The sequence below is a fragment of the Puntigrus tetrazona genome, chromosome 12 (genome assembly GCF_018831695.1).
Source record: "Puntigrus tetrazona isolate hp1 chromosome 12, ASM1883169v1, whole genome shotgun sequence".
NCBI classification, from domain to species: Eukaryota; Metazoa; Chordata; class Actinopteri; order Cypriniformes; family Cyprinidae; genus Puntigrus; species Puntigrus tetrazona.
In genome coordinates this window covers 2,878,039-2,891,175 of record NC_056710.1, presented here as the reverse complement: position 1 = coordinate 2,891,175, position 13,137 = coordinate 2,878,039, and the positions used below count along the sequence as shown (strand labels likewise).

The following is a 13,137-nucleotide window of genomic DNA, read 5'->3' as shown; positions in this document are numbered from 1 at the left end:
TCTGGCGCTCTGCTGTCTGAGCTGCGCGGTCCTAGCGCCCCAGTGTTCTCTGCGTTCACTGCGTTCACTGCGTTCTAACGTTCAAAACAGCAACCAAACAGTAACCATTTTTGTTTGTTTGTTCAATGCATGCAATCAAAGCTTAAATGCCTCAGTATGGTCAGAATTTAGCCAAAGTTTGTGGATATAATTGATATATAAAACAAGTGTTCTAAATGTAATCATATATATATATATATATATATATATATATATATATATATATATATATATATATATATATATATATATATATATATATATATATATATACTGTTAATATATATATATATATATATATATATATATATATATATATATATATATATATATATATATATATATATACTGTTAAATCGGTATAATTATAAGCATCTTTATGTAATGAGTCAAATAGATTTTAGTTTCAAAAAAAGTGACAGCATTAGAGCAAAGCAAACAAATCACAGAGCTGTACAGTCAAATATTTTTTATATAATATGTCAAAATAATATGTCCCCCTTATCTTAGAGTTCACTGCGATATGTCTCTTAGATGATTTTGTGATTAATATCATCATACGTGACATTGGATATCCATTGGAACAGAAGAAGATTATCTATATTGGGGATGTATAGAACATTCTTCAAAACATGGTGGGCCACTGTTTTGTTCCCAAATGTTTACAGATGTCTTAGTAGAAATATCAGGCTAGTTAATTATGACTGAATGTGTTCAACTATACCAAGTGGACCACATAAATATATGTCAGATCCGACACTTGTTCCTCTGGCCAAAAGCTGTAGGACAAAGTCAAACGTGAAAGATATCCTTCGGTGGAAACATCGCCATCCTTAAATAGTAAACAAATGCACACCTTATCCTATAGTACCCTGTACTTAACATCCTCTTAACAGCAGTGTCCTAGAGCTCCATGGATTCTGCCCAATCCCGTATCATGGCACAAGGCCAGGATCTGCCATTCTCAGCATGGGTCAGTGTGTAATGTATTCAACTAGAGCAGAGATTTCATCCACGATACATTCACTTCCAGTAAGGTTCTTTATATCTGGCTATAAAACAATGGGAGCATTTCTAATCCCACGACCCACAAACATACATTTTCATTGCTGCTGAAATGTACACACACACACACAAACACATAGAAATAAGCTATTGAGCTTAGCCATTCACCCTCCTTACAACCCAGTCTTTAATGCCCCCACCACCACACACACACACAAATATACGCACACACATTCACCTTCCTCTGCAGTCTCATCCAATCAGGATCTCTGTTTGCCCCAGAGCTTCCCCTCCCTTGGCTGCCCACTAAATGGGTTACCATTAATTAATTCTTCTCACTCATCTGGTCCTTGGCGTCTCCTACTGCCTACAAAGGTAGCAATTATATTCAGTGGTGATGAGGATTGTTCTTAGGGAAGACATCTGTCCGGCAGAGCCTCGGCAGGCATCCAAAAGGAGGCATGTGAGAAGAGCTTTGCCATTCAGCAATACAACTTCGTTAACACAATACAAGACTCTGATTTAACCGCTACAGTGGGTTTAACAACTCTAGTGATTTTAGCACCAATGCAGTTTTTTCACCCAAACACGTGTTATTAATCATCATTTCCAAATATACTGCAAAATGACAATGCTGCTAATTGAATTTGATGTAATAAAGGGTGACTTTTTAAACTTTTCCTTTTTTGGCACCAAAAGAAATCAATTAATTTATTTGTTTAAAACAATGCTATTAAATAAAACAATTTAGACTGAAAAAATGCACAGTAATTAAAAACTTCGTACTACTAAAATCAGGCATCACAAAATAAGACCTCAATATTTCATCAGCAGCCATGGGTATTCATTTTGTTTTGCCTGTATATGCTTTTTTGACTCTCACAGCGACTTTAATTTTATGGTTTCAACTAAAACTCTGGTTTACTGTTTTACCATCTTGGGTGGCCTATAAGGGTTTTGGGTGAAATATCCCTTTTTTCAGTGATGGATGTCTGGATCATTTTAACGTTTCTCTCATTCAATTTCTTTATTCTGTCATTTGAATCTAGATCTCTATTTCTTATATGCAATCTTTGATCATAATTTGAAATCATTAAACCACCAAAGTATTAGAAACAGATGTGATTACTTCTCCTCCCAAGTTATTAATTTGTGAAATGACAAGCATAATGCATTAAAAATTTGTACTGTAAAAAGTATGTTAAAGGTTGGTCTTTTCATCAACCGTTACTGCATTTACGTTGATAAACCAGTAAGTGGCAACAGTTGACTGTCTTTTTGAAAAAGTCATAAACCAATCAATCAGTCGATTCATTAACAAAAAAACAACATATATTTTGCTAAAGTGGCAGGCATGCATTTTATTTGCTAGAATACGCCCAAAACCAAGCTAAGCATATTTCCTTGCAAACTGCATTTTCATATTTGTTTTAAGACATTTGTGCAAACAGCAGTTATGTATTCCCATTTGTGGACTGTCCGCAGAAACTGCAATGAAGGCCTTTGATTGGACATTCTCCATTCTGATCTGATGTCACATTCAAATGACATTATTTGAACAGTAAGAGAGCAGTCATGGTTTCAGGAAATCTGATTAGTGCTGACAGTGGTCTCCAGTCACCACCAAAACACTTTACTTATTCATGCTCCAAGCAAGCACACACACACACACACACACACACACTTTAACAAGGAGTAAAACAGATGGCTAGAAAATTAACATTATCCATACTGTAAAATCCAACATTAAAATAATTAATAAAAGTTAGTAATTAAAACATCCAATGCAACGCAAATGAGTATAAGAGCATATTTATAACACTTATGTAGCCTCATATGCTTTCATGTTTACTGTTAAGTTTGGATTTTAGATATTTGAAAACATCATGATGAAAGATGGTTCGAAAGGGTTAAAGAATCACAGCAGCTCTGTGAAAATACAATCCACATACCAGACATATGAAAGCGAGACCCATGGAGAGTCTTTTAAGTTAAAACAAAGAATCTGACCAGCGGAAAGACCCATGAGTTATGTCCAAAAAAAAGTAGAGGAACTGTCTGATTTATTCAGTTGTACAACAAAAATCCCCATGAAACATTTTATCTAAGGATTTTCCTGTCTGGAGCATTTACAGAAACCTCTGACCTAACTTGTTCAAGCATTGAGAGATTACTGCAATATCGCCATCTTCCCTGCTTTGGATTGAGTCACTTTTGACTAGTTTGGTCTAAGAATCAGTATTAACATTGTAATTTGTAATTCATGTTGGTTATACATTTAGAATGCTGAAGCCAGTTAATACAAGGTTGTTGAATGGCCTTGTAAACATAAGATAATATCGCACCCTTGTGGCTACAAGAAGGCTGCAAAGGTATCAGCACAAAATACACAAAAATGGCCATGGAGGCTAGATTTACTGCAGTTAGTTACTACCATAAAAGCTCATAGTAATTTGACAAAGCACACTGTCATCCAAAAATAAATAACATGGCAAAGATTCAAATGGTAAAACATCAGTTATTGTGGTCACACTTTAGTTTGGGGACCAATTCTCACTATTAACTACAACATTTGCCGCAAATAGCTCCTAAAAGACAGTTTATTTATGGGGTAGGATTAAGGGATTTAAAATACAGAATAAGACATTAATATGTGCTCTAAAAACAGTCAACATACTAATAATATGCATACTAATAAGCAACTAGCTCTGGTCCCTAAAGTGTTATTAAGTGCTATTGTTACTGTCAAATTCTAAATGATGCAATCTCTTTAAAATGCCTTTTTAAAAAGGAGCTTTCAGGTATTTGAATTTTTGTATTCAGCAAAATATAACAATGTCAGTATATATTTTTATTATAAATATTCAGTGTTTAAACATGTCTGCAATGACAATCTGTCACAGAGTCCATGTCCCATTAGCATAAGCATGCAAAATAAGAAGAAAAAAAATATTTTTGTAACCTGGTGATATTACAACAGTTTATACATTAACATTAAATAGGGATTAGCGTTCTGTTTGGCTGCCTTTCAAGTACAGAAATTAAATGAAGAAAAATACGACCAACAGATTAATTAAGAATGATCATACAAATGTTTTACACAAGCAATTAATTACGGTTCATTATAGCAAAATGAGCGTAAATTATGAAAAAATATAATTTGTCATCTGTAAACCTGTGAAATACATTGCATTAAGAGAGGTCAGTCTAAAAGGAGGTGAAACGCAAATTAAGTTATCCATTTTCTCACAACAGGCAGCTCTACGTCTGTTTCTTTGTAAACATTTCAACAATGTCTATAAATGATGTCACAAATAGTAACTACCTACAATATATGACTACATGTTAAGAAAATGATAGAAAGAAAAAGGAAATTTGCATTGGGACCCAAAATATGCATACTATTTGCACAATACAGTACATTGTTTAAAATGAGTAGCTATGGAAAATATGATAAAATCCAGCACAGAGGTCATACGGTGGACTTTTCTTAAATAGCAAAGTTCAACAAATACACACAAAGAGAAGAAAAATTACACTGTCTAAGAACAGTGAAGACGAACTGAGATAAAGGAGTAAAACAGATAAATAACAAAACACAACCTACACCCACAAAAATGACACTGCTTTCATCATAAAATAAAAACTAGTTACCATTTATAAACAAAGCATTTATGTTTAAGAAAAAAAAATAAAAAATACAGTAGCTGACCAAATCTTCTGCAATGTTACAATGTGTGTTTGATATCTGGATCAGATACCAGATATTGTGTCCTTGTTTTTCTTAAAATACCTGTATTTTTCAAAAAAAGAAATTGAATGCTCCATGAGTCATGTGTCTTTTATTGGCTGGACATTTGATGCTGCACTAACTACAGCATGTGTTTCGACTTAAAAGTACTAAAATATAGACTAATCAAGTTCAAGGCACCTTATCTTTGGTAGAACCATGGCCACCTGCATCAGTTCAAAGTTTAGTAGTGTTTTAAAAGGAGGTACTTAGCAGATAGCAACGCATCTGCAGACCGGTCTCTTTGATCATACGCAACACTAACGTGTCCACGGGGAAGGCAGAGCAGAAAGGAGTGATAAAGTACACAAGCGTTAGTAACGCTCCCATGTCTGCATGCTAACAGCTTGATGGCTTGGAAAGGAGGGAACTAGAAAGTAATTTGAGAGAAACTGTGTCTGATTCTTTGATGTCATCAGTAGGTACACACTGTGAGTAGAGGTCACTGTTTGGTTGAGGTTCTAGATCTGGATCAGAGTTGTACCCTCTGGTTCTTTCTTAACTGTCACTGCAATTGCGCTGGTCTTGTCTTCCCCTTGTTTCAGGTGATAAACACAAGCTAGAGTGTCTGGGGAAGCACCAATACTGGAGGGCGTTTCAGGGGGGACATCTAATTTGGGCACTAAGGTGAAACAAGTGGCCTCAGGAAGAGTCAAAGCCACACTGGTCCTGTCCTGAACTAAAGCTCTGGCCCTGCTGGGAGAGCTAAGATCAGCTGGCTCGTCTTGGTTCAATGGCACCAGAAGGGACGTGCCATTCCACTTCAGAGATACTCCAAGATCCTCAGATTCCATCTTTGGCCTTTTGGTCATTAACTGTTCATCCCGACTCTGCAGTTCTGCGAGTTCCACATCTCCTGTAGACCTCTTGGTGATGGCTCGTTTGCTCAGGTTCAGCGGGAGGGATTGGTCTTGAGGAATACTTCCATTGGGTTGGGAGGTCTTGCTGAGATCCTGAGCCAGAACTTCAGAAAGTCGCTTGGTGAAGGTGTTCATATGTGTCGAGCCAAGGCGGGTGCGCATCAGTTGAGCGCAGCTGCAGACTACAGCCGATGTCCAGTGGGAGGATCCTAAGAGGCGGTAGAGGAGCTCTAGTCAAGGCGAGTCCTCCGTTCTGAGACAAAGTATCCGAGCTACACCCTGAACACTGGTGTTGGGGACTCTCAGGAGTCTCAGGCATACTGACTTTGGGCTGATGCACCATAATTGTCTGTTGGGGTGTGGTAGAATCTTGAGGAGGTACCTCAGGAGTACTCGCTCCATTAAGACCCAGGCGAGCTCGAAAGAGGTCCAAAGGACATAATCCTTTAGTAGGACTGAATCCTTCTAAAGAACCACCTGCCAGCAATTTGCAAGGAACTGACAGAAAGGAAGGAGCTTGAGGTTCTACAGTCTCCATTTTCACATCTAGCCCCAGCACGGGTTGGTGAGGCACGGTACAGAAGACACAAGTGACAGACCTTGGCCATGAGGATGATTGGTGAGCTTTAGTTCTTGAAAAAAAAAGTGTCAATGGCTGGACAATCTCTTGATGGGGTCTTGCTGGTTTCTCTAGGGGAGGTTTAGGGTGCAAGGGTGGCCTTCCAACTCTGCCTTTGGACAGAACCTTGGCATTGCGTTTTCCAGGTGGCCTCCCTCTTTTCCGTACAACAGCGCCATCTAGTGGTGAGGCCTGAAAAAGCAAGAAAAAAATGTATTTACATTCTTCTAAATGCAGATCTTATATGATAGGAAGGTATTACACAAAAACTGAGAGTGATTGTGCAAAGATATTTTCTATCTGTCCCGCTGCACAAATATTTAAATTATTTTTTATACAGCAGTGTGGCATAATCTATATCAGATGAATGGTCTTTGAACAAAGAAAACTGACTTGTCACATAACATGTCAGTCAAGACGCTTGTTACTATGCGTTTTATTTTATGCAGATTACTTGCATGCAACAAACTAAAGCATTAGCAATATTTCTCTATTTTTTGAGAAACGAAAAGCAAAATCCTCACCTGGTTGGTATCTGTATTCTTTTTTCTCTGCCCGCACAGTCTTTTTGATGGTAGTGGGCGAGACAAATGTAGCTCTAGGCTTTGCCAAGTTCTGTGTTTTCTCCTTACATGCAGTTCATAAGGAGCATCAACCTAGAATTAAATCAACAGAGAAAGTGAAAAATCAGTTAGCTGAGCAAAGCCCTTTGACACAGTAGGAATGAACTGTTGTAATCGGAGCCTTGCACTCACCTTTCATAATGCCTTCTGGTGCAGGTGGCAGCGCTGGTGCTGCCTGGGCTTCCACCCAATTCATTGTACACAGTCTTCCACAAACGGTGTGATGTCACCTGCAGGTGATGAGGAGAACAATTACTCTCACTTACACTACTGAGATCACTGCTATCACTTTCATTCCGTTATGATGGATTACAGCTTACTCAGCAGGGCCAAGTAATGAAACAACATGGTAAACTTACCCTATCGTAGCCCCCCAGCCTTTTTACAACTGAATACATGAGGAAGAGGTCAACTGTGGACAAATAAAATGCAGCTTGGTTAATTAAGTCAGAAAAAGTTATCCTAAGTAACTGATTTAAGTGGCTGGTGCTCAATTTATCACATAATTTCCACATATAAACAGTCATACATACTCTTTTTGAAACCCAGGTTGGGAACTTTGCTTATAGGAGAACCTCTGTGCTCCATAAAGAAAACAGCTGATCCAGGAAGAGCTGCTCCTCTGGATGTGGGAGCCAGTTCCCATCCCAATGCATTTCACACTGCCCATCACATTTTCCTAGCAATCATAGAGAACACATTAGAAGATCTTTCTTTGAATAACTTCTAAGTAGAAACATTAAGATGCAGACACATTAAAAAACTACCATCTATTGCCAATGCTGTAGCAACATATGAAATATAACAAATTTAAACCACAAAGCAAGCTGTTGGTCACTCTGCAAAGCAGTGTGTTCAACTTGAAGCTGCTGCAAAATCTGCAATGGGGAATCTTTTTGTTTACACACAAAATTCTAGATTTAATGGATTCTATTAAAATGGGTGGATTTCATTGGTGAAAATTTGGTGTATGGCAGTAAGTGACTTTAAAATCCCATTCAGTTAAAAAGTTCTATAAACAATTCATAAATCTTTCAATGCAGACACACCAACTTGAAGTTGTAAGCTATGGTATATACACATTTAAAAATAGATTTTAATAGGCACTAATTTTGAAGGTTTGCAGGCTGACTAGCTAAAAGTAGCTACTCGTCTTACATTAGATAATATTTGGTATTGTAGTTCAGCATGAAAAACAGCAGTGTTATTCAATAAGCTTTTTTTAATTAGATCACATAAATATCACAGTCTTACTGAAACTACTCAGCCTTGTACCTTGTCCGCTTTTTCTATTTTTTGCTTCAAAATTTTTTTAAACTAAGTTGATTAATCTGTGACCTTTTTTATACCAGATCACTCTTTAATTTATATTATATTATATAATTATTAATTAAGCTTTTTTAAATTATGCAGAATTTTAAATTATGTTTATAGAAATTGGCGAACTGTGACTTAAGATTATGACAGAAAAAAGCTACAGTAAAGATACAGAGACAAAAATGGTGTGAAAGGAAGTCAAGACATCAAAGTTAAAACAAAACAGGAAGCGCACAGTCACGTCACATTATACTTCACCATTTGTTCAAAATTTTAAAACATCCTGTTTGGCCATCACAATTGGATTACTGTAAAGATGTCTGTGGACCAAATTGTGTTGCATACCTTCATCCTTTCCATCCATGACTCCGATAAATGGTTATGGTTTTGCTGATCAGCATCTTTGCCATCCCTGCCCTTTCTCTTTACGAGGTCGCTTCTTCAGACTGAGAGAGGAGCATCCTGAGATAGAAACGTTATAGGAAATGTTAGGGCAACAGTACTCTACACTCGCAACATTTGTAAATTCATTTTAAATTAATTTATTTCATATAAATTTTGAAAGTCCCATTTTGTTTGATGTAGCGTGGGACGTAAAGTACAATGCAACCATTCTAGCATTATTTGAGTTAAAAGCAATTATTTGCAGTTGTCAAAACAGCAAAATATCAGAATTAACAACCACAAATTAAACTGCACTTTGCTCAATGAAAACAAAGTAAAAACTATAAACTATTGAACACACTCACTTTAAGTTAAATATTCATATGAATGAATTCAAATAAATGGCATGTAGCCTAAGTATCTTTCAATTAAAAGTAACCACTATATCACATTTGAAATGCCTATAGCATGTTCCAAAGTAAATACATAAATCAAGTAATGAAAACTAAGATCTTAAGCTTAATCAGATAGTAGACTATCATTACATGATAGGTCTAATATAAACATTTACATTTTACCATGCAGCGCTGTTCAAGCCTAGCACACCTAAATTTTCTGCATTAGTACCACCACATATCAAAGGTCAGACAATCTATCAAGATGTGTAGCACCTACCAAGCTGTGTCAGTATGCCAGCATTGCTGTCTAGAGTAGGGTGGCTTGAAAGTATCCCGGCAGTAGAGGACTAGGTGTGTGGGTGTCGAGGGCCACTTTATCCCCCAGAGCCAGCAGGTGAGGTCTGCAGATTAGAGAGCTAGCCTGATCTGGGACACGGTCTTTGAAGGGAACGGAAGACACAGTACTGGGGGTAACTGAGAACCTTAACCTTCTGCTGTAATTTAGAGGCTCGGGTCTGCAGGAGAACACAAATAAAAAAAAACATCAGTCAATAGATTTAGGAAAATGTATTACTGTAAAATAATTATCAGTAACATCACCATCAGACTAGTTAATTTTTAAAAAAACATGCAGTTCCATCATGAACCTCTGAAGGCAGCAGGGGATTTCAGGGATCGGGAAACCGATCTACAGATATTCCACAAAATCTGTGCCTTTTCCACTTGGAAAAAAAAAAAACTTTAATCTACATTTTGTAAAAATCCATGAAGGATTGTTTTTTGTTTTGGGATTTTACTTTTTTTTATATTGGATGACCAAAACATCTCATTTTGGAGAGGGTGACCACATCATTTGAGGAAAACATATATCCTTCTAAAATGACATTAAAAAAGGGATTTACTGGGTCAAAAGGAAATTAAAAATGACTGTGGGAAAATCCTGGAATGATATATCAAAGAAAGAGAGATGTGTGTTTATATATTGTTTTATGATAGTTGCATGGGACAATAGCAAACTGTAATTTTTTTAGTTAAACTTCACTTTAGTTTTAGCATATTAGACAATTAGATTACATTAGATAAATGTCGCCCATCTGTTTTGTCTGTGTCCTCTCACAGAACTTCAAATATACTGATCTGGTTCATTTATTAGGCAAGGTAGAAGATTAGATCTTGTTCCTTCTGCTTGATCATCTGAAACCAGAACAAGATCTTGATTTTCTTGAAGACTGAAAGACTGAGGGAGACTCTATAGTCACCTTCTTCCTTCTTTGTTTTGTAACTAAATTTACATGCGCTACATTGACAATGAGCTGTGAAAAAATGCAAATCAGCTGAGACTCATCTTTCAATCTGGACAATAACACCAACAGTAGTAGGTTATTAATACTAACATTACTAACTGAAATGTAGCCCATGCTCATCGCGCTGAATGATATAGGGAATTGAATAAATAATATAAGACAGAGTATTGTACAAATATGTTTGCATTTCACACAGACAATCTTTTAAAAATAACTTGACACTCATTTGAGTGTTGCTAACTCCTAGCATTAAAATGTCACTAGATGACATCATGTTGCAAAATTAACATTTTAGAAAGAAAGAATATAGATATAGAAGATAAATGTGCAAGATGAGAGGAACTTAAAGTTTGTCAAGAAGTTGCTATATTTATCCCTAAACTACATGTACCCACATGTTAAAACCTAACACCCTGAAAAGTAACATGTTGACAGTAACAGGATTGATGACTGCAAACAAATTTGCTAATTGCTAGCTAATAGTTAAGCATGTTATTCACTTTGAAAGGATTTTATTTCTTTATTGATTATATGAATGTAATAAATATTTACATTTTAAAAATGGTATGTGTATCGACACTGCATGATGGTCCCGCTCTGTCAAGCCTCATAAATCATCAAAACTGAATATTACAGAAAAGAAACATGCTTGTGTTTTAGAGATGAAGAAATAACAAAGGAATAACAAGGCTGGCATGAAATCAGGGGACATCATTAAAAGGATTTTTAGATTATATAAATATGCATATTTATGCTAAAACAGAAATCTCTTGACAATGCGACTGTATTTAGAACAACATGCAAATGTAATTTTTATACCACTTTGCATTTACATATAAGTCCGGTTGAAAAGTAAAAATCAGTCAGGACAGGCCAAAACCTTACGTACAAGCATAAATGCTATTTAAACTATTTTAAATAATATTTAATTTTCGTGTAATATAGGAAAACATAAATTGTGTTTTGTTTTAAAATTGCTATATTTTTTGTTGTCGTAATGAATGTTTGATTATCTCTTAGGGATGCAAAAGGTTTTGATGTCAAGGAAGTGTATGCTGCCTTGAACAATTTACAACTTTTGCTGTTAGTTGTTTATTACTCCAGTGTAATGAGTTGAGTTTATTTTGAGATTTAAAAACAAAAAGGCAGTTGTTACTGTCTCTATTCACTTTCTGACAAAAGCCCTCAAACAGGACTAGCTTACTTCCTGAATTCCTGAAGCGTTTATATATTATACTATTAAATGTCTGAATCAAACATATATGCAGTTTTTCAGAACCACAATAAACTAAATTCATTACATGTTTATTTTAATTTAATTTAACCTCATTCTTTGTGTTTATCATAATTTTTATTTTTCAAAGCAGTAAACAAAATATTTAAAAAAATGGTTTATCTCCCTTTTACCAAATGAGACACCTAGACCTGTTGAATATTAATTACATGACCCCACATAATTAATCTTAATGAGCCAAACAGATACATTTTAGAATGGATTTTATATTGTCTTTACATCCTTAAAAAAGAAAGACAAAAAAACAACACAGACACACACACTTCAGGCTTTTTCCATCAGTTACTCACCCTCGCTCTTCATTTTTCCTTCCTGTGGATAACTAGCATCTTGTGACCCATCAGACCTCTGAGACACATGAATGTTTTGACTGCTCCGCTTCCACTGTGGCGGTTCCTGACAAGTCCACTTCACCAGATCTTCCACTCTGACCACAATCTTTTTCGATACAGCGAGGACTTCATCCTGCAACAAGAAATGCATATAAACATCAAGCAAACACCTGTGACACAAAACCACACATTAGTTGCATTCACATGAGCTTACAGGCAGGGCCAGGTTTTTGCTTAATGGCCTGAAATATTTTAACACCTTCAGTTAATGCTATAGAGAAGCCTCTTTTTCCTATGGTATACAGGTTGACAATAGGACACTCGTCACCTCAGGCAAAAAAAAAAAAAAAAAAAACAACCAACCCAAACTACTTTCAAAAAAAGGGGGGTAAAAGCCCAGTTGTTATTTAGATGCTTATCTTTGCAGCATTCTCACATTCAACTGTTTACAATGAGACTGGAAAAGCATTTCTTCTTACTCAGTTGTTAGAAAACAGGATCTTGTTATTAATAAGTAAAATATTAATAGACACAGAGGCTGTTTAAAATGCTTTCCTAGTTTAGGCATGGCTACTTAATACAGCAAAAGAATGATTATCCTTCATTTTCAAATAAAAAAATGAGTCTCGACACTTTTTGTTCAGCATATAGCTCCAGCTGTATAACTATAAAATAAGTTATGGACATTACTCATTCAAGCACTCTTCAACATTTTACAATGTAAATGTTGTTTGAGTAACTTTTATTTGTGATTTGGTAGAGATCTCAATTTATTGCTAGTTAAAACATTTAACAGCAGTTTTTATTTGCACAAAACAGAAAGAGGGATTAGTTTTTACATTCTGGCTTTTGTGTGTCATCAACCTCAGGCCATATTCAAGAGAAAGTTAATATGGAAAACATAAGAAATGCAATGCAGTGCATGCGTGTCAGATAAATTCTGAACTAAAATTATATAGAGAGATAAATACAATAATATCTGTATGTATTTTGTATTTATTACCAAAGAATTTTACAGGCCAAGGTTTTTCTTAAAAAGGGCTTTTTGTCCATTGTTATTCTACTATAGAGAAGTACTGTTTTGGCAAGAATATGGCCTTTTGTAATAACTCTTATAACAATAACAATATTGACAAAGAGCTTTGCTGTAATATTTTTGTGGGATCTGTGAT

At 35.7% G+C, this 13,137-nt stretch overlaps 1 pseudogene; it reads right to left on the bottom strand.

Moving 5' to 3' along the window:
- Positions 1-4,867: 4,867 nt before the first annotated feature.
- Positions 4,868-13,137, bottom strand: part of LOC122355760 — an 8,702-nt pseudogene continuing 432 nt past the window's right edge.